Source organism: Streptopelia decaocto (assembly GCF_964273445.1).
Source record: "Streptopelia decaocto genome assembly, chromosome: 12".
In the NCBI taxonomy this organism is placed as follows: Eukaryota; Metazoa; Chordata; class Aves; order Columbiformes; family Columbidae; genus Streptopelia; species Streptopelia decaocto.
Window position 1 is genome coordinate 15,315,685 of NC_138667.1, and position 22,461 is coordinate 15,338,145.

Consider the following 22,461-nt stretch of genomic DNA (forward strand, 5'->3'; position numbering starts at 1 on the left):
CGTGACACCTCCCTGGGGAGCCTGTTCAGTGTCTAGCACCTCTGGGTAAAGAACCTTTTCCTCATGTCCAACTGACCCTGCCCTGGCACATGTTCCTGTCATTCCCTCGGGTTCTGCTGTTGGTCACTAAAGAGAAGAGATCAGCACCTGTCCCTCCTCCTCCCCTTGTGAGGAAGCTGTAGTCCATGATGAGCTCTCCCCTCAGTCTCCTCTTCTCCAGGCTAAACAAACCAACTGACTTTAGCTGCTCCTCATATGGCTTCCCCTCCAAACCCTTCACCAGCTTCATACCCTCTTCTGGCCACTCTCTAGCAGCTTAATATCTTTTTCATACTGTGGTGCTCAGAACTGCACATGGTGCTCCAGGTGAACACCACTGAAACTGCCCATTTTTAGATTGTGATAACTTGGTGCAGACCGAAGCAGAGGTGCTGACCCAGGGCTGGAGGCTCTCCTCAAGGCACGTTGTGTGATGTGCTGCGGGCAAAGGAGTCAGTGTGCACCAAGTACCAACACCTATAGGAGAGACAGCAAATAACCATGCTGTAACTGCAAGGGTAACACAAAGGAAATATTACAGCTTTGATAACGATTTCCTTTCCACCAGCAAGTGTGTGACAGCTGGCCAGCTGTGTCACCTTTTGCAAGTACAGGCTGTATCTCACAGTTCACAAAGTCAAATACGCATACATATACACAGAATTGTCATCTTTGTTGTTGTGGAAGATGCTGTTCTGGCTCAGTCTACCCACAGCCAGTCCATACACTCAGGGACAGCCTTCTGAGCTCATTCAGGAGCACTGGCATGATTAATGTTTTTCTGAAGAGGAAGAGCAGTCACAGATGGGCCAGAAAGGGAATTAGCAAAGGAAGAAACTGAGCGTGGGCACCAGAAAATACAAAATCAGGCCTTTCAATCTATTCTCTGACCTTATATTTCTAGCAGTTCCCTTGCCTTTTGCTGTGTAAAAGTGCTAGTGCAGCCTGAGACGTCCTGCTCAGGTTCACACATCATCCAGTTATCTCCATGTACAGAGCCACACGTCCTGCAGCAGCATCACTCGTTCCACTGCCTCAAGATCATCGCTGCTGGCTTTTGTGAAAAACCCTTGTCAGGTGCCCAAGAGCTGCCAAACAGCCAGGCCAGAGGAAGGCAATGTTTGGGAAGTGAGCCAGGACCTAGACTTAAAAAGGCAAGAGGAGGAAAACAAAAAGGAGTCAAGAGATCTGAGGAACAGACAGTTTAAAGTTCAGGATTACATGCTACCGGCTCCCAAAAAGAGGAGAATTATTATACGCGTGTTCAAACCAAACTAAGACTCCAGGGTCCACATAGAGATATGAACTTTAGTTGTCAAAAGAATCGTCTCATCAGTCTGCCTTTCTCCAGAGACCCTCAGCATCCCTTCTCTGCTCCAATACTTGGCAGCTCTTCACTGTGCACTGCAGACACTGGGTCATTGCTCCCATGCAATGTTCACAAGAATACAATTTTCCTAGTATGGCTAAGACAACTCCCACAAAGGGCTAAGAATTTATATATTAAATAATTATTACAAATAATTACTGCAGTGTTGGTAGGAAGGACAGAATATGCTAGAAACGAAGGCAAAAGACAAATACTGGGAGAATACTGGGTGATATTTTAGACCAGTCGATTCATACGTGGTGCTGATTCTTGGTGCATATTACTCACATTTGGTCCAGACTGGCCTACGGTGAGATTCTTCTGTCTTTAAATAAAGTGGTTTATGAGACTGAACCGTAGCTGAGGGACAATATAAATCAGTCACACCATCAGGTCACTGTACATTCCAGTGGTAGAAGAGATGGGCATTATGCTAAATCAAAAAGGAAATGCAAGTTTGGCTTTTAACAGCCCAAAATATAATTTTAGCTTAATACTCTCTTCTAAGTCATAGCCAGTCCATGAGACTTTGAAGAGGAGCTGTGGCTCCTCATCACTAAGAGATGCCAAATCTCCTGTCTCAGGGAAACTGGGAGCTGCTGCCTGGCCTGTCAGGGGGAACTCCCCTCCTTCCCTTTGCCCCATGACAAATTTTAGCACCTCGAAAACCACAGGCTGAAGCTGAAAGTCGTTTTCCCCAGGAACATCTAGTTGTTGAGCAGCTGCTACAGAAACTGTTCTACACTGTATTGTAATACAAATGGAGCAGATGGGGAAGGCCATGGAAGGATTTTGGTTTTTCTGAACTTTTGTATATTGTTTAAAAACCAGTTTTGGATACAAACAGAAGCTCAGTTAGGAAAACTCTGAAGTCCTCCACTTGACTCAGTTAGTGACAGGTGGTTTGGGCTAATGCTTTTGCAAAGCAGTTCATGAGTTTAAGTGCTCCCCATGAAGTTTAGACAGAGGCGCTTTCTCAGGAGCACAGAGTCTTCTCAGCTGTCTCTCCTGTCCACATCCCAAAAACGCGGGGTTATGACCAGAAGCCCAGCCAGAGCCAAAAACTCAGATTCGGAGGCTGGCACCCCCTTTTAGTGACAGTGACCTCCAGAAGAGCTGATCCCTTACCGGCTGGAAGGCTGCAGAGTTTCAAGAAGTTTAGCCTGTTTCTGCCCATGGCAATTCCGATCCTTTTCCTCCACTTAAAAACATATCAATTCTAGATTTCATAGTTGTAAAAGTCACTTTGAAAGTCTCTATATAGATAGTACTGATGAGTTTAAATAACAATTGCAGTGGCTTCAACATGTAGGCAGTATGTCAGCAGTGAATTTCCGTGAGCTGCTCAGTAAAAACAAGGTCCAGAACCGTTTCAGAAGCTGGACCCACAGCTATGAGTTTTCTAGGCCAAAGGCACCTTCCAGCTATTTCAGCTGTTGTTTGCTAGCACTCCATATGCTGCGCTGGAGATTTAGTGTGCATCTTGCTGCTGCTGTATGTATCTGATACCTGTTTTCTATTGGCATAGCAAAGGTGGCCAAAGAAATTTGTTTTCTTGCTAGGATAACTCACACCTGAGGAACTGATATTGAGAGTGTAGGTTCCTATGTAGTATCATACTCTATAAGTCCTACAGGGTTAAGCAGGGCTACTAACATTAATAGAAATTAATAGCATTTAAAACTTTTTCTCACGAGAATATTAAATATAATTTCTTCATATAACAACCAGCACGCAAGTGGTAAGAAATAACCTGTTTTAACAGAGACTCAAGAGGCTCTGCTGGAAAATGATGAGTGACAGACTCACTTAAGCCATCACACCATTAAAGCAAAGCAAGCAGCAGACTTCACAAGGACAAGAGGTCATCAAAGTATGTGTAATGCTGTGTGTCCTTACACAAGGGTGGACGTTGCAGGAGCAACTGCAATGAAGCCATAATTGTGTACGTGTTCAAACTACTGAGTCTGAATATGTCAACTTCACCCGAAATTCTAACATCTTTTCCCTTTTTCAGTATAATTCACAAAGTAACACCAATCTCCTGCTCAGTATTTTAATGTAACTTCATTGGAAAACAGCTAGACATATTACAATTCCCTCTGAATTATATAAATATCCCAGACTTTGTCTTTAGTGGTCAGTGGTATCAAATGTGCAATTCCCTCCTCGTGACATGGGTATAGCTCACAAGTACGTGAGGAGACGGGGCACCGGGAAGATGCAGTTACCCAAGCCCAAGTGCTTTCTCCTTCTTCAATGCATTCAGGCAGACAACAACAAGATTCCAAAAAAAACTCAGGTGCTCAGACAGCCAATTCATAATGGACCTTGCTAGAGCTGGAGACGGGACTGCAGACAGGAAATTAACTGCACATCAGGTATCACGTAACACTTTTCTATAAGAGGAGCCGAGATTTCTGAAAGCTCACAAAAGCCAGAATAAATGCATTTTCATGTTGGCGTTCTGTCCTGCTTGCACAATTGATCATTTTGATAGACCTTGCAAAGCTAGAGCTAGTCCATAAAGCAATTGCTAAACAATCTATATGACTGCCCTAGCTTCAAAAGGCTGTGCAACAATTATCACCAGGCACCTCTGAATTAATCCAAATATATTTTAGAAGTTGAGAAAAATACTCAGAGCATCAGAAAGTAGGAGAAACAGGCACATGCATGAGAACTAAAATAAAGCAAGCAACCAACAAACCAAAAGTTTCATAACTTCTTTCCTCCTGTAAAGTACTCACTGCTGGTCTCCAAGGTTCTTTGAACCCCGTATTAAATGTTGTCAAGTAATTAATACGAGGCCAGCAACCTTGCTTTTTCCAGATTGTCGTGAGCTCCGAAGCAGAAAGGAATAATTGTTCGGCATCTGTGGGTAGCTGGAGGGTATTATACCTGCGTACCTCGAGCTTTCCGTGAAAAATGACCCTCACGTTTCTATAAAAAGCAGTTGTTCAATGTGTATCATATTCAGAACATTTAGGAACACTGTAAATCTATTCTTCCTATTAAACAGTGAGGCTAGCTGCACAGGCATATTTTGAGCTCACTGCCTAAAATTCATCCCTTCTGCCTCTATTTAATATTTCCATGTTTCTATGTGAATTGCATTGTTTATAAAAACAGAAAGGTAACAAGAATTAAAGTATCTTTAGCAGTCAACTCCCTCAGACTATCTTCAACAAACAAGATTTACATTTCAATCGGTAGTGTTTTCCTAACGCATACATGAGACTAGAGAGCAAGACCAGACAGATTTGTTAAAGATAAATATTCTGAAAGAGAGCTAAACTGGTTACAACAGAAACATTCATCCAAATAAGCTCAGTGAGGGGTTTGCATTTTCTCTTAATAACAGCCAATATCTAAAAATAAGCCATGACGCTTCCAGCAATTAGAGCAAATTGAGAAGTTACAATGATAAACTTACTAAAATGTAACCCCTTCTTTCATTCAGAGCTTTGGGATGCAGGCTGCAGTTTGTTAAACATACAAATCTGTATTCAAGTTCTCAAAACAATCTTAAGCATAGACAAAAAATGATTTAAGATTATGTCACATTTATTTTCAGAGCTGCAATGAGAACTACAATACTATATTGACATATAAAATACATTTAATTTGCCCAAAGAAAGCATTTAAAGTTATTTCAGCTACTATTCAGCTCCTCTGATAGTTGAACGCTGCACATGCACATACAGATTAAAGTCTAATGCTCTGCAGCAAATGGCTTCAGAATAAAATATCTTTTATTTCTTAACATCCTACCTTCATAATTGCCTTCTAGGAGACCCAGGTGCTCTAGTGCCTTCACAAATCCAACAATTATCACCAGTACAACAATCATTTCAAGTCCCTCCAAGTTCATCTTGAAAAATTATTCAGGTAAAAGCATCTTTTCTTAAAGAGCGTCCTGACTTCAGAGTTAGACTTTAATTAAAAAGCCCTCCTAGTCCAAGACATGCCACGGAACGAGATAAATACAATGCTAAAGAAGCCCAGCATATTCCCACCATAAAACATTTCCATTGACAGCAAGATGAACACAGGAATGTAAGGAAGTCAAATCTTACCATGTCTGCATCACTTGCCTGCATGGATACAGATGTTTCAGTCTCTAAGGCAACAGAATATACAGTAACCACTTTGTTTAGCATTTCCTCTCAGTCACAGCCAAAATTCACCAAATCTGTCTGAATTCTAGTAAAATTAGATGTTCTTTTTTCAGACTGAATTACAGTTTATAGACAGATCCCACAGTTTAACAACACAGAAGAAAAAACAGTCTTTACTTGATACTAAGGTGAACTTCAGAAAACTCAAAGCAAAATAATTTCATTTAGAAGATGACCTATTGCTGTATTTCCCTACCAAGTGAAATACAATTACAGAAGGTTAATAACGTTTGAGTATCTTGTTTTCCCACACTGCACCCCCATTTTACATCAAATCCAGGAATCTAGTAAAATACTAAATATGGTAAGAAGAGACTTGTTAGAGGGAAATCAGTTTGAAAGTTTGAGGGACATGCAAGAAACAAAAACCTTTCCCTTTGCTGCGCAGCCCTGGGGGCTCCGTGCAGATGGTGGAACATCTGCCCTTGGTGTGGGTCACCCCCTGCTCCCCGGGCTGTTTCCAGATGAGGAAAGACAAGAAATGACATCAAGGACACAGGATGCCGTGGCCAGAACTGCTCTGCCTCAGGAAGCACTTTTCCAAGCACTCAGAAAAATTGAAGTTGTTTCTAAGTCCTTGTTCCTGACAGGAACAGATTCTCTAAAGCAACTTATTCTCACCTGAGAACCTTAATTACAAACATCAACAAGCACTTCTCTGTCCTTTCCACTTACCTTCTACTCGGCCCTCCACATGAGCAGTTTCAGACATGCACAAAATTACCAAAAAACCCCCAAAACAACCAACCACAACCAACCAACCAAAAAACCCCAGAAGCAAACAAGCAAACAAGAAAAGACAAACAAAACAACAAGCAAACAAAACCAACACCAAAAAAGCCTTTTGAAAATCTGGCCACTTGTTCTGGTAACTTTTGATTATTTGCCCTGCAATGGCTGCCACTTCTGTGCACAAAGTCACCTACCGCACTCCTTCGTTTAACTCATTTTGGGATAGTCTGACTCTGAAAGCTCGCTCTCTCTAAGTATATCTAGCTAAATGTCTAAGCTTATGTTAATATTGTAATTATTATAATATTAAATTAATAATACACATTAAAGACTGAAATCTGACTCACTGTTTTCAGTTACTGTTGTTTAACCATTTGTGTTCTTCTATCTTTACCTGATGTTTTATGTTAATGTCTCCCAGGATATTTTGTCAAGTTTTTATTAAATACTTACTGATGCTACAAGGACTCGAGTACCTGGAACTATCAAATGGACCCATATCGCTGTATATAGCAGAATCAGTCCCACAGGCTCTCTTGAAAGCTGGTAAATGGTTTTATTATTGACTTCAGCACTGCTTTGCTGTGTTGCAGGTTGTGCTAAAGGCCCAAGCAAAGCTGTTTCCCATATGTATTAATATTTGAGAGGTATCCCTTCATTATCAATATTATTAAATCGTCAGGATGTACAGATTTCATTAGGTATCCCCGTTCAAAAATAAATCTTGTACTTTTCTCTTTACTAACAAACCTCATTTGAGGATCTTGTAACTCCTCACCAAATTTCTCATTGAGCCTGAACCCTACTGTGGGGAGTTTAAGAATTTACTGAAGTATCAAATCCAATTACCACAGAAATGAAACCATCTTTGGGATAGCCCAGACATAAGGTGTTATAATTTACAACAATAAATAATGTTTTAGTACAGAAATCAAAAGAAAGAAACACTACCTGATGGAAATGGACTGGGACAGAGGACAAAAACAAGGAAGTAACTTAAGCTTAATTTTGGTCAATTTTAAAACCTCTGCTCCTACTAAAAGTGACATGAGTTGGGTGATATCAATAGGCATTCAAAATTAGTTTTATTTCTGTTTGTAAAGGGGATTTCTCACAGCCCAGCGCAGTTGTACCACTGTTCTGCTTTGCTGCTACTCTCAGCTGAGCCACCAACACAACCAATTCACAAATGTAAAATTTATTTTTCTTGTCAAAAAATCCATTTTGTGGAAAATAAAACTGTTCCACAGAAAGGGACTGTGGCAGAATGCAAACCTTTTGACAAAAGCAGCATTTCCGGAGCAGCCCGGCTCCTTGACCTGTTGCAGAATCCTCCCTCCCCACGGGGATTCAAGAGGCAAAGTCCAAGTTCAGCTCTGGCTCGTGACGAGCAGGGACGTGTCCTCGTTGGTGCCAGAGCTCACACCAGGGAGGGCACCTGCCACCCCCAAAATAGCAAAGGGACCCAATTTTTAAACCTCAGATTACTTCCCAGCTGTTTTCTGGCCAGCCCAAGCCACCAGTAATAGTGTCTTTGGGGAGAGAGGAGAGACAGACAGAGAGAGAAAATGAACGTACTCAAACAGACTCCAATCAAAACTTATTTAGCTTGAGTGAGCCGACAGAACAGAGCTGCAGGCTGCGCATTCCATACTAGTTACTTCCTCAATGCAATATATCAGATTTGTAACACGCTCTCAATATAATTTTCAATTCTTCTGTTTTGAGCCTCTGCGATTCAGGGTGAAGGAAAACCCTCCTGTTGGCTGAGAAGCACAGGAGCGTTCTGGGAGGCACATACCCAGTTCCCGCTGACTGCGGTATCTAATCAGGCAGTGAAACGTGGGCATCGCTGCCCTGATTCTTCCTCTCTTCTGGGAGGAAGGTGGGTGCCCGGCCAGTGGACAAGTTATCTGGCCAGACTTCCAGGCCATCACAGTGCATGGACAGCGGGAAATCAAACTGTTTATCACTACAATGCACACACAAAATCCTGCATTCCTGAGAGTTCATTATACGTTGACGCTAGCCCTAAGTAACTGCTTAATTAGCAGCTGCCTTGTGGACAGTTTTCTCAGCATGAGATAAAAATTAAGGTGCATGGAGGACAGAACAAAAAGGAGAGAGAAAGAGGAGACAAGTATGGGTAAAATAAAAGCTAAACTACAGACAACTTATCTCTAGACAGTCTGTGGGAGATGCTCACATAAGTGATGTTGGATAAATGCTGAACCAGTGCAGAACTTGGCATCCAGATGGGTCTGGCAGGTAAGGTGCTGGGTGCAAGGCTGGGGATCCACCAGAATAAATGGCTCGTGCCCATGTCCTCGCCATGCTTGTGACAAACATCATCCAGCAAACAGGAGAGATGCCTAAGCTAACTAATGCATCAAACAGCATGCATTGGGAAAGCAATCAGGAGAGCACCAACACTGTTTCTACTTGTTAATTAAACCTTTCTGTAGAATTACCCTTAAGTACATGTCTAAGGTTTGAGCCCACTGTGCCAGTTCACAGTCCAGGTACACTTTTCCTCTCACTTCCATCTGTCATTTCTCCCCTACACAAACATTCTGTTTTTCTTTAAACTTTGGAAACTCGCCCAAGTCCAAAGAGGAGAAGATGACCGGGCTCATCTTCCCAACAGCACTCTGATTAGGGCAGCAACCAACAGCAAAGCCCCTGAGATTGTCTGGCTCTGATCAAGCCCAACCATTTCTGATGGCCTCCAAATTCCACCTGCCAGCAGCTGAGAAGGCAGCAGATCCCTGCAGAGAGCCCTACAGCACCCACGGGCACCCACCCGGGTGCTGCGGACCTTCCCCCCACTCCCCGATCCTTCCTGTCACACCAGACATAAAGGGGACAGCACTGCCTGTCATGTGAGAGTGTTTTGCACAGTGTATTTCACAGCTAATTCAGAACAGGGACTCCCAAGCCAGACCATATGCTTCTGCTCCTCAGCTGCTATGTTGCTTCTCTCCTCCAGACAGGAACCAGTCTCTTGTTGCAGCAGACGCTCCCTGATCTATCATTTTATTAATAGTATGATTACAGTATAAATATTTTATTCTGTGATGTGTGTAGGAGGTTTTATTATGCCTCAGTATCTTTGCAGTGTGCATCTTTCTTAAATACAGCGCTGTTAAACTTATGGTAAATGTGTCAGTTCCAGCTCTTGCAATATTTCCTTTAATGCTCTCAGTATTTTCTCAAATGCTAATAATGTTAAATTCCAGGCCAATTTATTCAGTGAATAAAATCCACACATCCAATAATATAATTCCTTTTTTAATATACTCATACAAAAAGGTGAAGTGAGAATTTAATGCAAATTGGAATTAAATCTCAAAAAAAAGAGCGTTGTCATTTTCCTACTTTATGTGCTGTATAATGGAACAGTACAGTGAGTATTGGTTAGGTGCCCAGGGCAGTATTTTCATAGCTCAGTGTTTCACAAATAAACTTTGTCACATTCTTGTTTGTTTGTTTGGGTTTGGTGTTTTTTTTTTTTTGTTTGGGGTTTGGTTTTTCTGTTTGTTTTTTTGTTCGGTTGGTTGGTTGGTTTGGTTTGGTTTTAAAGCATCCTAGTCATAGCCTGAATATAGATAGTGTCAGCTTTTTTTTTCAGAGTACTGTGTTCTTAATATAGACACTATCAAGAGTGTTCAACGATTTAACCCAGGAACAATTAGCAGTATGAATGCTGAATTACAGTTTTAACATAAGCAACTGCCCCACTTCTGTTTGCTACTCCATCCTAGAAAAGCCCCTGCAAAACACTTGCAGGTTTTCCCAGCCCTCAGGCTCTGCTAGCAGCTCACGCTCTAATGCTTTATTTTTACAGTTCTGATTTCAGCAGCAATGTGGGGCTTTCTCAGTTTAAATAAATGATAAAATACTAAATTAAGACATCTCAGGTAAAGATTGAATTTTCAGGAGAATGCTGAGGAGAAAATCCTGCCTGAGTCACTTAAAATACGATGCTTTGATTATGGTTCAGCAATACCAGTGATCTCCAAAGCAATTACAAGGAACACATTCAATTCCAAACTAACAGTTTACAGCTGTACTAAACTTCTAGTTACAGCATAGTCTGTTTTTTGAAGAGGCTGTTTAAGCCTGACTTAGTAACCAAAGTTCATGTTTCCATACGCACATTTGCTGGACGCCTGCACCCGCAACAAAGTCAGCCATGAGCACCAAGAGTTGCTGTGGAAGAAGAAGCCAAGAGGCAGCAGCAGCGACATCACCTAATGCTCAATAATTCACCTTATGAGCCATTGCAGGTGTATCACAGACCCAGGTCACAGGAGGTGGGATGCAGAGTGTGACAAAGTGATTTGGCTGAGGTCACCGAGCCTGCCGCGGTAGAGCCAGCGGCAGAGAACGAGGCTCCCAAATCTCTCTTCAGTGTCCTCCCAACCACACTAGGCCATTCTGCTCCCATGGATTCAGCAAGGAGGACAGATAACACCAAGCATGGAAAGAAGCTGAAGCTCCCATGTTAAAACAAATGAACGTGTAAAGGTGACACGAATGCTTCCTTGTGTAAAAACCTGTCATTTCAGATGAAGCGTGAAACTGGGGTTAAACCAGCCACCACAGGCTTGCATGGCTGTCTGCAAAACACTGCTCATGGATTCCCATTTCCTTCCTGAAGCTTTCGTCTAGTTGGATTTATCACAGTGATGGGGCTTCAGAGAAGCCTCGGGTGAATGACATGGAGAGCGTTCAAGGTACCCAACAGAACAAATACTGCAACTGTCTTTCTCTGCTATAAAAAGGAGTCAGAGGGTACTAATGATATGAGTAAAATATCCATATGGTGCAGAGCAGAGGAAACGTAAAGCAAGTTTTCAGAATTTTGTTGCAATTTTAGTTTGAATAATCATCATAGCAGCTAACAAGGCTTAAGGACAGGACCTACCAGCAGGAAAAGCCAGGAACATCCAGCATCTGAGCAGGCAGTCACCAGTTTGCGACAAGCAAAACCGTGTTGAGTATTCACTGCACAAAACTCTGTCTCAACAAAGCACAAGGCTCAAATGTGTTACTGTTGTCATTACAGAAATGTGTGCAAAAACCTGTGAGAAGGATTCCCTTGACCAAAAAAACTGCATGAGGAAAACATGTAACTCTTTTGCTTTTTATAGATACACCATTTTTTTTTCTGCATTTTCACGATTCTAAGAGCAGCTATCATAACTATCTTTAATATACAACAGGAGGGTCAGTGAACCAGGAGCCTGCTCAAACACGAAGAGGCACCACTGCATTGAACCAGCCCTGCCTCAACCAGCTGTGTACGATATCCAAAAGAGAAAATGTTTTGCCTTTTTTACATTTTAGTCCCAATTTATGGTTATCATACAAGAAGCCATTTCAAGATGCTTTGTTGAGGAAAAAAACTCCTGTCTTAGTACACCACACAGACTTACCAAAACATCAAGATCTATTTTAATCTTTCACTTAATTATGTGAAGCTGTCACCCGCGTGGTGTTGTTTTAGAAAATAAGCAGCCCAGTGGCTAAATCCCATATCTGGCTTATACTGGAACGTGCAGCAGCTGTGGGGCCACTGCAGCACTACCCTGTGTGGGGACATCGCCACATTCTCATCCCAGGTGTGACTTAAAGCCCGGCCACAGTGTCTGACCTACAGCTTTTGCCATTAGTTTTTAAAACTGCATGACAGCATTAGCAGGCCAGTTGCCTTCACTTTCTGAATTCTAATTATGATGAGAAACTAAACCCTCACTATCAATACAAGGTCACATTCAAGATGAAAAATGAGAACTACATTTGAAGGCAAAGTATCTTGTAAACTCTCCCATCACAAATATCAATTTCACCATTAAAAGTAGCAGAACTAGTGCCTGAAGTGAAGGTTCTGACTTGGGCTAAAAATGAAGTATAAATGCAATGTTGTGGCACAGGCACACTTTGAAAGACACAGATATCCCAGTGCATTAAGGTTGTTTTGCATGGAAGTCTCTGCTTCCTTTAAATTCATATCTAATTCTCTTTACATCATTTAGAAACCTTTAGCACTTGAGAAACCCATTGAAAAACCTCCATTACTTCGTACTTTATTGACTCATTTAGTACAGTTGCTGATGTCAAAGGATGGAATCGAGTTACCCACCAACATTACTAATGAGCTGTAAAAGCACTCTGCTATCACTCAGTCAGATATTTAACTTTATATCCAAAGTATATACTCAAGCCTACTACTCAATCGATAGCTTGAAAACAGACATAACTTCAGAATTTTCGTCAGAGAAAACATTGCAAGAAGCTAGCCCATGAAATAAAGCACTTCACAGCAGTGTATAATGGCATAACACTCCATTTCTAGTGGGTAAAAGTGAACAGGTTTAGGGGTGAAAACAGTTCTTTCTTTACCCATGACTGGACGATATCATTACTTGAATCGTGCAAGTTCACACTTCAAACAACCAGAATGAATCTTAATGCAACAGAAACAACACAGAGCAGGGGTATCAACCTCATTTTCACCAGGGCCACATCAGCCTCGCGGTTGCCTTCAAATGGCTGAATGGAATTTTAGGACTGTATAAATGTAACTACTCCTACATTTATACAGTCCTAAAATTCCATTCGGCCCTTCGAACGCACCTGTGAATCCTCTGTCCCCCTGACACAGAGGATTCAAAATTGCCTTCAAGTAAATCAAGATGTATGATTCTTCAAAACTGATAATTAGTTGTACGAAGCACCTGGCATTTAATTAAAGCTTGTCCAAGGTATGGCAGAAGGCCGAAGACTGCTGGAAGCTGTGGGATTCTTATCACAGGACGTCCTGCCTGCCCCAGGGGATGTGGGAGAGCCAATCTGCGCAGTGAGACTGGTATTCTGGACATACTGGTGCTGGGGAAAATAATGAGAGGATCAATCAAATAATGAGAGGATCAGCCACTGAGTATCTGAGGATATCTTGGTCCAGCACATCTCACAAAATACATTGCTTTTGGTATCATTTTAAACCAGTACCAAAATCAGGACTGCAAAAATACCCTGAGAACCACCAACTTAGGTTTGCTTCCAGATCTACTGCAAGTCCCTGGTGATTCAATTTTATCAGAGAATCCAAAATACCACCTCCTTTTTGAAGGAACCAAATCTTGTACTTTATCACTGCTCTCTGAAATAGCAAGTTTAGCCAATATCAAGTCAGAAAACATATTAAAGGCTTAGGAAGGTTATCTATTAATGGAAGGAAACACTATATTTGTTTTGAAGCAGCATTCTGAAAGATTATCTCACATTCAAAGGCAGCCTGTTACGTTAGCAGATAGATTCCTTTTATCATAGCCCCAGATTGAGCATTTAAGAAATGAAGATGCAACGTGCTGCTTGACAAGTGAGACTGTGCAGAAAGTTACCCAGCTGGTCTTATGTGTGGAAATACTCATTTCTCTGACAGCGTTTCCTATCACACTGGCATAGTTAGAAAATAGTTTCAGACTTAGTCAAAACTCACCACTGACTTTCTCCCTTTCTCTTTTCAGAAATTAGAGCTGTAAATTGAGCTGTGCGGCAGATAGGAAGGTATGGCCTCTGCAGCTCAGCGGGTCACACACCGCGCAGTAATTGCAGCCCTGTGGCCCAACCGCTCGAAGAGACTCAAGCTGAGCAGCTGATCCTGAACGTCAGCGAGAATGACAGGGTTGTGTCTACAAGGCTGCTGGAGATGACTTACAGAGAGAGATTACCAAAATAAATATTTATAACGGCTCAAGAAAAGGTGTTAACTGTCCATTTATATTTAAAGGACATAAATAGCAAGGAGGAAGAGGAATTGTTGCAGAGGTTTGCAGGGCATAACTGAAAATAATGGGATGAGTGCCAAAGGAAAGTGCAGGTCTGACCTTGATTTTCATTATATGGGCAAGATTCCCACGTGGACCCACAGAATTTCACTTTTGAGTATTCTGAGTTAATGAAGATTTCCTGAAATATTCACTGAAATCTGCACTCACTATGAAAAGCATCAACCATGAATATCACTGAGATCATTTGCACACTGAGAACATTTTCAGAGGGCTGGCTTGTCTCTTGTCCTGTCCCAGCCTGTGCTGGGGCACTTTGAAATATGGACTTGTGCAATGGAGTTGCACTCTCTACTGAAGATGCCTGAACAGAAACCCAGGGAAATGCAAGACCTTGTTCCACGTAACACAAATCAACACACACCCCAGCAGTGTGGTGAAAATCTGAATGTCTGGTTTGATCTTTCTTGATACAGACTAGTGGATAACACAGGAGCCCGATAACAGTGACATCTGATCCCTGTGAACTCCAAATAAAGTTGTGCAAACACGGTCAACAACCATATTTTACGGAGGAGCTGTAGTTGGGTGGACACCTACAAGAAGACAGCAGCCATACAGCTTTTCTTTTATCTTCAAAATCCCCCACTCCCTCATAGCTTGAATAGTTCTTAACTATTTAATAAGAAAATTCCACTTTCTCCTCCTGAAGCTCCTCAGCTCTTTAGAGGAGCTAATAACTATCTGGCAGTCCAAGTGCCATTTCCTGGTCTTGCCTGAAGTACTAAGAAGCTGTAAACTCAGATTGAAAATATGCTTTTGAATTTGGTGAAACAAAGTTTAGTACTTCCATTCACTGTGTTTATATTTATAACAGACATGTCAAGAAAGAAGCTTTCCTGAAGCATGTAGATAAATGCATGAGTCTCACTGACACTTCTCAACTCGGACCAAATACAACAAAAACCAATCACTTTGGGGTAATCATCTCTGACAGATTTGGAGAAAGATATCCAGAAGATCTAGAAAAACTACACAAAATTAGGAAATCATGTTTTGTCACAATAGTTGCATTATAGTGACAACTTATTTACCTGCTAAACTGTTTATGGCTGTAACAAACAAGGAGAGATGAAATATCACAGACCCGTAGAGAGAAAAATGGTGAAGATGTGCAATCTGCGGTAAGGGAGGGAGATGGGTACAGCAAGGAACAAGTCACTGATGAGATACAGGAACAATAAAAAAGACAACACACTCTGGCCATGGAACAGAACAGATCCATCCTTTCCCAAGGCCCTTCTGCTCAATAAGAGAAAAAGTTGAAATAATTGAACTATGGAGTTAAAGGCAGTTGGGAGCAAGTTGAAAGCAGGAAAAAGCAGCTGATGTTTTACATGCATTACTGGATCTGAACTGAAGAATTTACTTGTGTGAGGCTTCACAGCCAGGCTGCCTTACAGCCATGCTTCCCAGCTGAAAAGCACAACGCTTTGCTCGGTGTAGAGTATTCGTCTTTCCACTGTCAAACATTTTCCCAATAGCAAAATATTGCATTTATTGAGAGCAAAGCGTTGGTGATCCAGACACTCATAACAGCTTGAGTGGCAGGAGTGAATGTGTAGCTGCGCTCAGTGTTTTCCATTTCTACAGGAAATAACATTATGACTGAACTAGAAAGCAGATGGGCAGTAATGTGACAGTTTTCAAACACCCCGGATATATATCTGTTGGTTGTACGGATGTTGCCGTTGCTTTTGTGTACAGGAGACAGCAGCACAGCAAATATTTTCTTACATGCAGTGTTTTCCACCTTTTTTGGTAGTGATAATTTCAGACAACAAAGGTGAAGAAATGCTGAACGAGATCTGAAATATGGGAACCCACGTGAAGAAAAACTGGATTAGTGAATCTAATGAAATAAGAGACTACCTGATTCTGTATTACTGGGGGGAGTTTACATTCTCCATCAGAAAGGAAGGCACTATCACAAGATGAGTAGTTGGATTTGCCTTCTTATTATGTCTCAACATCATGAGAGAAAACTGCTCCAGGAACACAAGGCACCAGCTTCATTCTCCTCAGAAGACCAAAAGCAATGCCATGAACTAAATATATGTTATCCCAATATAGGAAGCCTTTTTGTCCTCAGAAACATCGGTGTAAACCTAGTCCCCTTGTAACAGGACTGAAGTTTTAAAAAATCTAAACTGTGCTTGAGAAGGCCACAGATATTTGCAATTTTACATTGTCACAAGCAGCAGAAAAGTGCTTCAGAACAAAACAGATTTGTCTCTGGGTTTGGCAAGAACTGAGCTGTGCCCATGTTCATGATGTGGCACTTAATATATATCTGTGCACTAATGAGACATTATTTTAAAAGCCTGTGTACTCCTCAATATATAAATGACCACTGAGCATTCAACCTCCACCTCAGCGAAGAAAATGTTTGAAGAGGAGATGGTAAAATGGGCTTCCAATATAGAGCTTCTTTTTCTACATAAATTACTTTCCAGAAATCTTAAGACATGGTCTGTCTTTCAGACACTTCTTTCCAGAACCATGTAGCAGGCTTCAGAAATAGGTGGATTATTCAGACCCCCTGATGATGTACCGCTTCCCATCATCAGTACAAGCATCAGTACAGACAAACAAAATCAAAATTCTTTCGTCAGGAGACGTTGTTATGGGAAAAGGAACACTGATAAAGTAGAACCGTGCGAGAGAAGAAAAAATCTCCAGAAAAGAAAAAAAATCAAAATAAGCCTTGATTTAATCCCTCCACAGTCTGTTTCACAATAAATTTAAGCCATTTAACTCCAAAGCACTGAGCATCTCTACTCGAGGTGGTAAGTCATTTGGTTGCAGCCAGCAGTTTTGTGTCAGGGGAGATAAGCTTCTTTCTCAGCTTCTGAATTGCAGCAGAAAACCACGAGCAGCCTGAGGTTTCCTCTGGGCTTTTCTTAAAGTTTGTTACTTTTTATTTTGACTTAAGGTTACAGGCTTAGACATTTCCACTGCTGCATTACTGCCCGCACAATGCCCAATGGTACCAGTATGATTTTCCACCTAGAAAGGCCTCATGGAGTTGATCAAGGACCAGAATGGCTGAGTCTGCTTAGAGGAGATTTAGAGCACTTGGTTCTTCAGCATCTTGCATCATATCGGTGCTTTGAAGCCCATGCCTGTCCAATATATAAATCTACAGAAGGAAAAGCATGAAATTCTGACTCTGTGGCTAAAGCTGAGCAAACAGTTCTATCAATTAAACACAGAAGCCACATTTAATTTCATTCAGAATTGGAGAAGTCTTTATACATGAACATGAGCACCACCAGTTCCCAAGCCCAAGGGTACTTGGGGAACTGTTGCTACAAAGTGCAGTAAACACAAGCAGGGCTAAAGTACCATTGCTGCTGTATCTGGGCTAGCGAGTATCATTGGACTTCCAGAACTGTGAGGTTTTAAGATGAATAAGTATACTTTTAATCTTACAACCTTTATTTTTTTCCCCCTCCAAACCATATTAGCAATTTCTTTTGCAAAAGTGCCCAGCGAGCTCAATCATTAAAAATACTTTTTAGGTCACATCACAGTCACAGAAATGTCTTGGATTGTGCTTTGCCTCATCAAGTAGGCAAGATGGAAACTGAAGGTGCCCCCTGCACCCTGCAAGGCTCCTCTGCTAATCCCAGACGCCAAACAAATATCTTTAAGAATATGTTTGAAAATGAGTTTTAAAATGTGTTATAGCTCTGCACTCTATTCTCCCAAGAACAGCATAAAGACTCTGAACAAGCAGAATTATTTTCATAAACAAATATAGCCCAGCCCTTTATAAATGCTTGTTTGATATTAAACACAACAAATCAACTTACTCATTTCTCACACTAAAATTGCAAATATCTCAAAAGTAGGAATCCATTCCACCCCTTCTCTTTGCTGTATTTCCTTGTTGCTGGTGGCATCCCAAAAACCTGCCTGATCAACAGTCTCATCGCAAGCCTCTCCTCCGACACTTAGCCCAGAGCAATAGGTTCTGACTTGTTCCCTTTCTCTACTAAAACAACGACAAGGAGGATTTCAGCAGCAACATCAAGGTATAAATCACAAACTAAAGGCTGTCACAGTAGATTTCAGAGTGCAATACTGCAATCAATCCTCCGAGCACAGCCCACCAGGTGAGCTGGAGTAGAAGCTCCCCAGAACAATTCTATTTCCTATGAAGGACTCCCACGTATATGTAATTCCCAATGCTCCTTGTTTCGCAGCCCGCCAAGGTCTAAATCGACAGTGCAGCTCTAGACACCACACACATGAGTTATTACTGACGATAACTGCCAGTCCTAGTCTTCTGGCTTTTAGGACTCATTTTGTTTTAAGGCAGAATATTTTTCTCTGTATATTACCATCAGCCCGAGGGCAACAAAGGAATACTACTCATTAGGTAAGGCTTACAGAAGAGGTATGCTTTAAAAAATGAAATTCTAAAGCCTGATGAAATCTGCCATAGTGCTGAATTCTGAGATACGCTGGGTAAACAGTGCCTATATGGAAAGCATTTTTTAAAGCATTCATTTTTAACTTATCTCCCCAAACCTCCAGCACTGTTTCTGCAGCCAATGTAAGGACCATATGACCTGCATATTTATTTTGACATCACTGGATCTGCAGAGGGTTCTTTTTTGTATATTTCTTTAAATTGAAGCTTCTGTCCAAAATGCTGCTTATAGCCCAGACTACATCAGATGGGTTTTTAAGGCTTTATTTTTGATTTGTCAGTATTCATATTCACGTCTAATAACTTTTTATCTGGTTACATCTAAAAATCCTTGACAGAGGCAGCTATACATTTCAAACAGAAATGCTGAAATACAAGCCTGCTTTTTATTTTGATGAGATGTGGTATTTTCAGTCAACTCCTCTTTCAATAATAGTTCCAGACTTCCTTAAAATGAGAGAAATACTACAGAGCCTTGTTACACTACAGCATATTTATTCTTCTGATAATGTGCAATGTGCCTGGTTCAAAGTGATGCTTATTGCTTTTGGATGCAATGAATAAAATACAATGAAAAAATACAAGAGCCACTACAAAACCATAGGTCATTCAGAGATAGAAATATAGCATACATGAATCTAGCAACACATTTTGCTGCCACCTCAAATCTCAACTTCACTCTAAAAGTGACGCACTCACTGACACGGGAAAATACTCCCTTGTTATTTCATCCTCAAAATGGTAGCAGTGGCATAGCTGTAAAGAACATACGGCCCTTTTTCTCAGCTGATAAAAACCATCCTAACATCAGTCAGCAGAAGTGGAAAGGAAAAAAGCCGAGCATAGAAAGTTTCTTAGCACTCATATAAAATTTTGCACTCTGATCTGAATAGTAATTCAAATTGGATAACCCAATGCATAAAATCCAGAGTAGTGCAGAACTAATAAATGAATTTGAGGACAGTGAGTAGCTTTTACAGTGTCCAGCTGAAATACAAAAAAAACTGTATTTGGAAAGCAAACACTTTTAAGCTTCACAAATAACTGTGAGAGAACGTGCTTTGTGTACCATTTTCGGTATATTGATCATCAACATCTCTCCTGTAATTAGTATTAAAATAGCACTGATCTGAACAGACACCACAACATGGGCGTACAGAAATACTGCAAAAAGGTTTTTGTTACTGGTACATGAATAGGAATCAGAGATCAGGAGAACAGAATCCTTCATAGCATGGACTTCTAAGGCAGCCACAGTTTGATTAACACAGACAACACTTCAAAAGAAAGCCACACTGGAGTTTGACAAGAGGTGGATTTAATTGTACCTGGAGATAACAGGAGGAGAAAAAGAGGAAGAAAAATTCAAAGGAAATAACTTTCAAGTGTGACACAATAAACACGACACCATCTCAATGGAGTGGGCTCGTTCCAATGCCAGGACACTTGCAAGGGTGAGAGCAGGAGCTGTCCCGGAGCACGGCTCAGGTAGGAAGCCAAGCATGCCAGTCCAACAGCAGCACCTCACTGCCTCGCAGCAAGATCCTATTGCCAGGTGATTAATAAAAGAGAACCAGTTCTGAGCCATCCACAAAGTAAGCTTTTCAGCATGCGACCTGTTAACTTGGCTCCACTCGAGAGGCAGCACTGAAATTTTTATCTCTGGGAATCAATCATAACTAGAGAACCCTTTTAAATGATCAATGAAAAAAAGGTTATAAAAAGCTGTATTGCCCTTTTGAATATCAGTAATGTGAATATTTAATATTATCTCCACCCAATCTTGGTTTAAGGATGAACCAGAGAAATAGCAGCCTGTATAATAATTCTCAACAATACATATTTGTTCCGTGGCATTCACATCCGACGTAAACAGAGAGATCGCATTGTGTCTGCATGGCCATATCAATCTGCAGTTATGTTATCTGTTCCATTTTTATTTTAATTGGAAATATTAGAACTCAAAAATAAAGACAACACTCTGACCTTGTTAACAGGCTGGAACAGCTTGAAGAAGGCTTACTTTGTTCTCTTACATTCCCAGTTCAAACACAGCAATCCACACTTACCTGCAAGAAAACAGAATACAAATTTTGGGTTACAGCTCCAAACTTAACCAAAAATCTGTCACTGAGAAGTGAAAATAAATAAACCTTGAAAAATTTCACAGTACTTTGAGTTAAAATAACTTTTGGCAGTATAATGAATTATTTATTTGACTGTACTTTTTCCCAAGTCCTTAAATAATTAAGATAGCCTTTTTCATACTGATAATTTAATTACAAAAGGTTGCATTGCCAAAGGGCAAAACATCTGTTGACTTTCTTCTTATTGCAAAGTGCTGTTTGGTCTGCTCATGGTCTTGTCCTCCACCCCAGCTTTCCCTTCCCCTGCTGCTTCACAACACGAGTATTGCAGCATTGCTGGAAACAACACTCGAGTGCAAGGATGAGCACACTATGAAAGATGGGTTTTGTACACTTCTAATTGAGCTTTTAAACAGAAGAAAGGTAAGAAGCCACCAGCCACATAGTGATGATCTGCCCCTACAATGGAAGCAGTTGCTTGGACCCCAAACTGTTGGGTGCAGTCAGCTGAGCTTTTATAGCAATGTCCTCACATCAGTCTCCCAGCAGTTTTCTTTACAGAAAGAGATTTGGGTGAAAAATGCCCGAGAGAAGTATTTTTACCATTTGCCAAAGCACAGGAAATTAATTAATGGTGGTTTAATAAGTACCATGAGAAGGGCTGCTCCCACGAGGGGTGGTGGCTGCCATCTCCAGCTCAGAGTGCTCCATGCGCCATGTCCCAGCTCCTCAGCTGAAAACGTTTACATGAAAAGATCCTGAAAGAAAATGACTCCCAGGCTCAGCACTCTGGCCCTGAGATTTTAATACAGCCCCACGCACACAGTACTTAGTGCATTGGAAAGCAATAGTGATTGCCAGGTGAATGTTACGTGATGCACTCTAAGGATGTTTTCACTCCTTGCTTTGGCCAATTGGGGAAAATAATTATCGCCATTATCTGCCATAAAGAAGATGGTAAAAAGGAAGAACAACTTCTGCTACAGGTGCTTCCCTCAGGAATGCGAACATGGCTTTCTGGGAACCCTCCTAGCAGGAGTCTGGAAAAGAGGCATGGTGAACCCCAGGGACCGAAAGAGCAGCATCCTCCACTGCACAGGGATATGTTGGACTCCTCCATCATGTAGCTTTATTGCAAATAGCAAACTCGCACTTAGCTGTGAGAGGAGGAGCAGGAAAACCTCGAGGAATCTTAAGGTTAAGTGGAATTCCTGTGTTGTGCTATAACCACTAATGTATTTCAGAAGATTTGGTCTAAGACAACTCAAAAGTAGGTGGTTTAAAGTTAAGGATCTCAGCTACCACTTTTTATTGTGAGAATCATTGACAACTCAAACATGTGGACCTCCTCATTTTGCACATACCTGGGCTGCTGAAATTATTGAGCTAAAACACTTTCTATTTTTACTTTTATAACTTTGGACAGGGACCTCCTCACCCCATGCATAGAGAGCTGTGGAAAGCCAGGTGTCCAGCTACCACAACATGACAATTATTTTTTAGAAAAGATTTTAGGACAAAGAGTACTACACTTCAACCTGAGTGTATGGAAAGCTGAGCCTGTCAGATCAATGTTGATATTTGGCTTTACGCCATCCTTATACTATAAAGACAACAACATAATACAACTGTTCGTGGAAATGTTGCATTAACAGATGAGCAATTTACTAACAAAGACCAGTCTGTGGAAGCCCGTGATACCTGACATTACTTTGACCACCTTCCATTGAAAATATTGCTGCACATTATTTTCTTG

The 22,461-nt window shown here is 41.2% G+C and overlaps 1 protein-coding gene across 5 annotated transcripts in view; it reads right to left on the reverse strand.

The window, feature by feature from the left end:
- Positions 1-22,461, reverse strand: part of KCNIP1 (potassium voltage-gated channel interacting protein 1) — a 375,551-nt gene that overhangs the window by 102,128 nt on the left and 250,962 nt on the right. Inside the window, exon 2 of one of the 5 annotated variants that reach the window (XM_082063658.1) lies at positions 20,605-20,687. The exons of 3 other annotated variants lie outside the window; for them this stretch is intronic. The gene's annotated coding sequence lies outside the window, so the exon portion shown is untranslated. Of the gene's footprint in view, positions 1-12,963; positions 13,038-20,604; positions 20,688-22,461 lie in introns of those variants that run through there. One more of the 5 variants, XM_082063661.1, reaches the window with a different exon arrangement.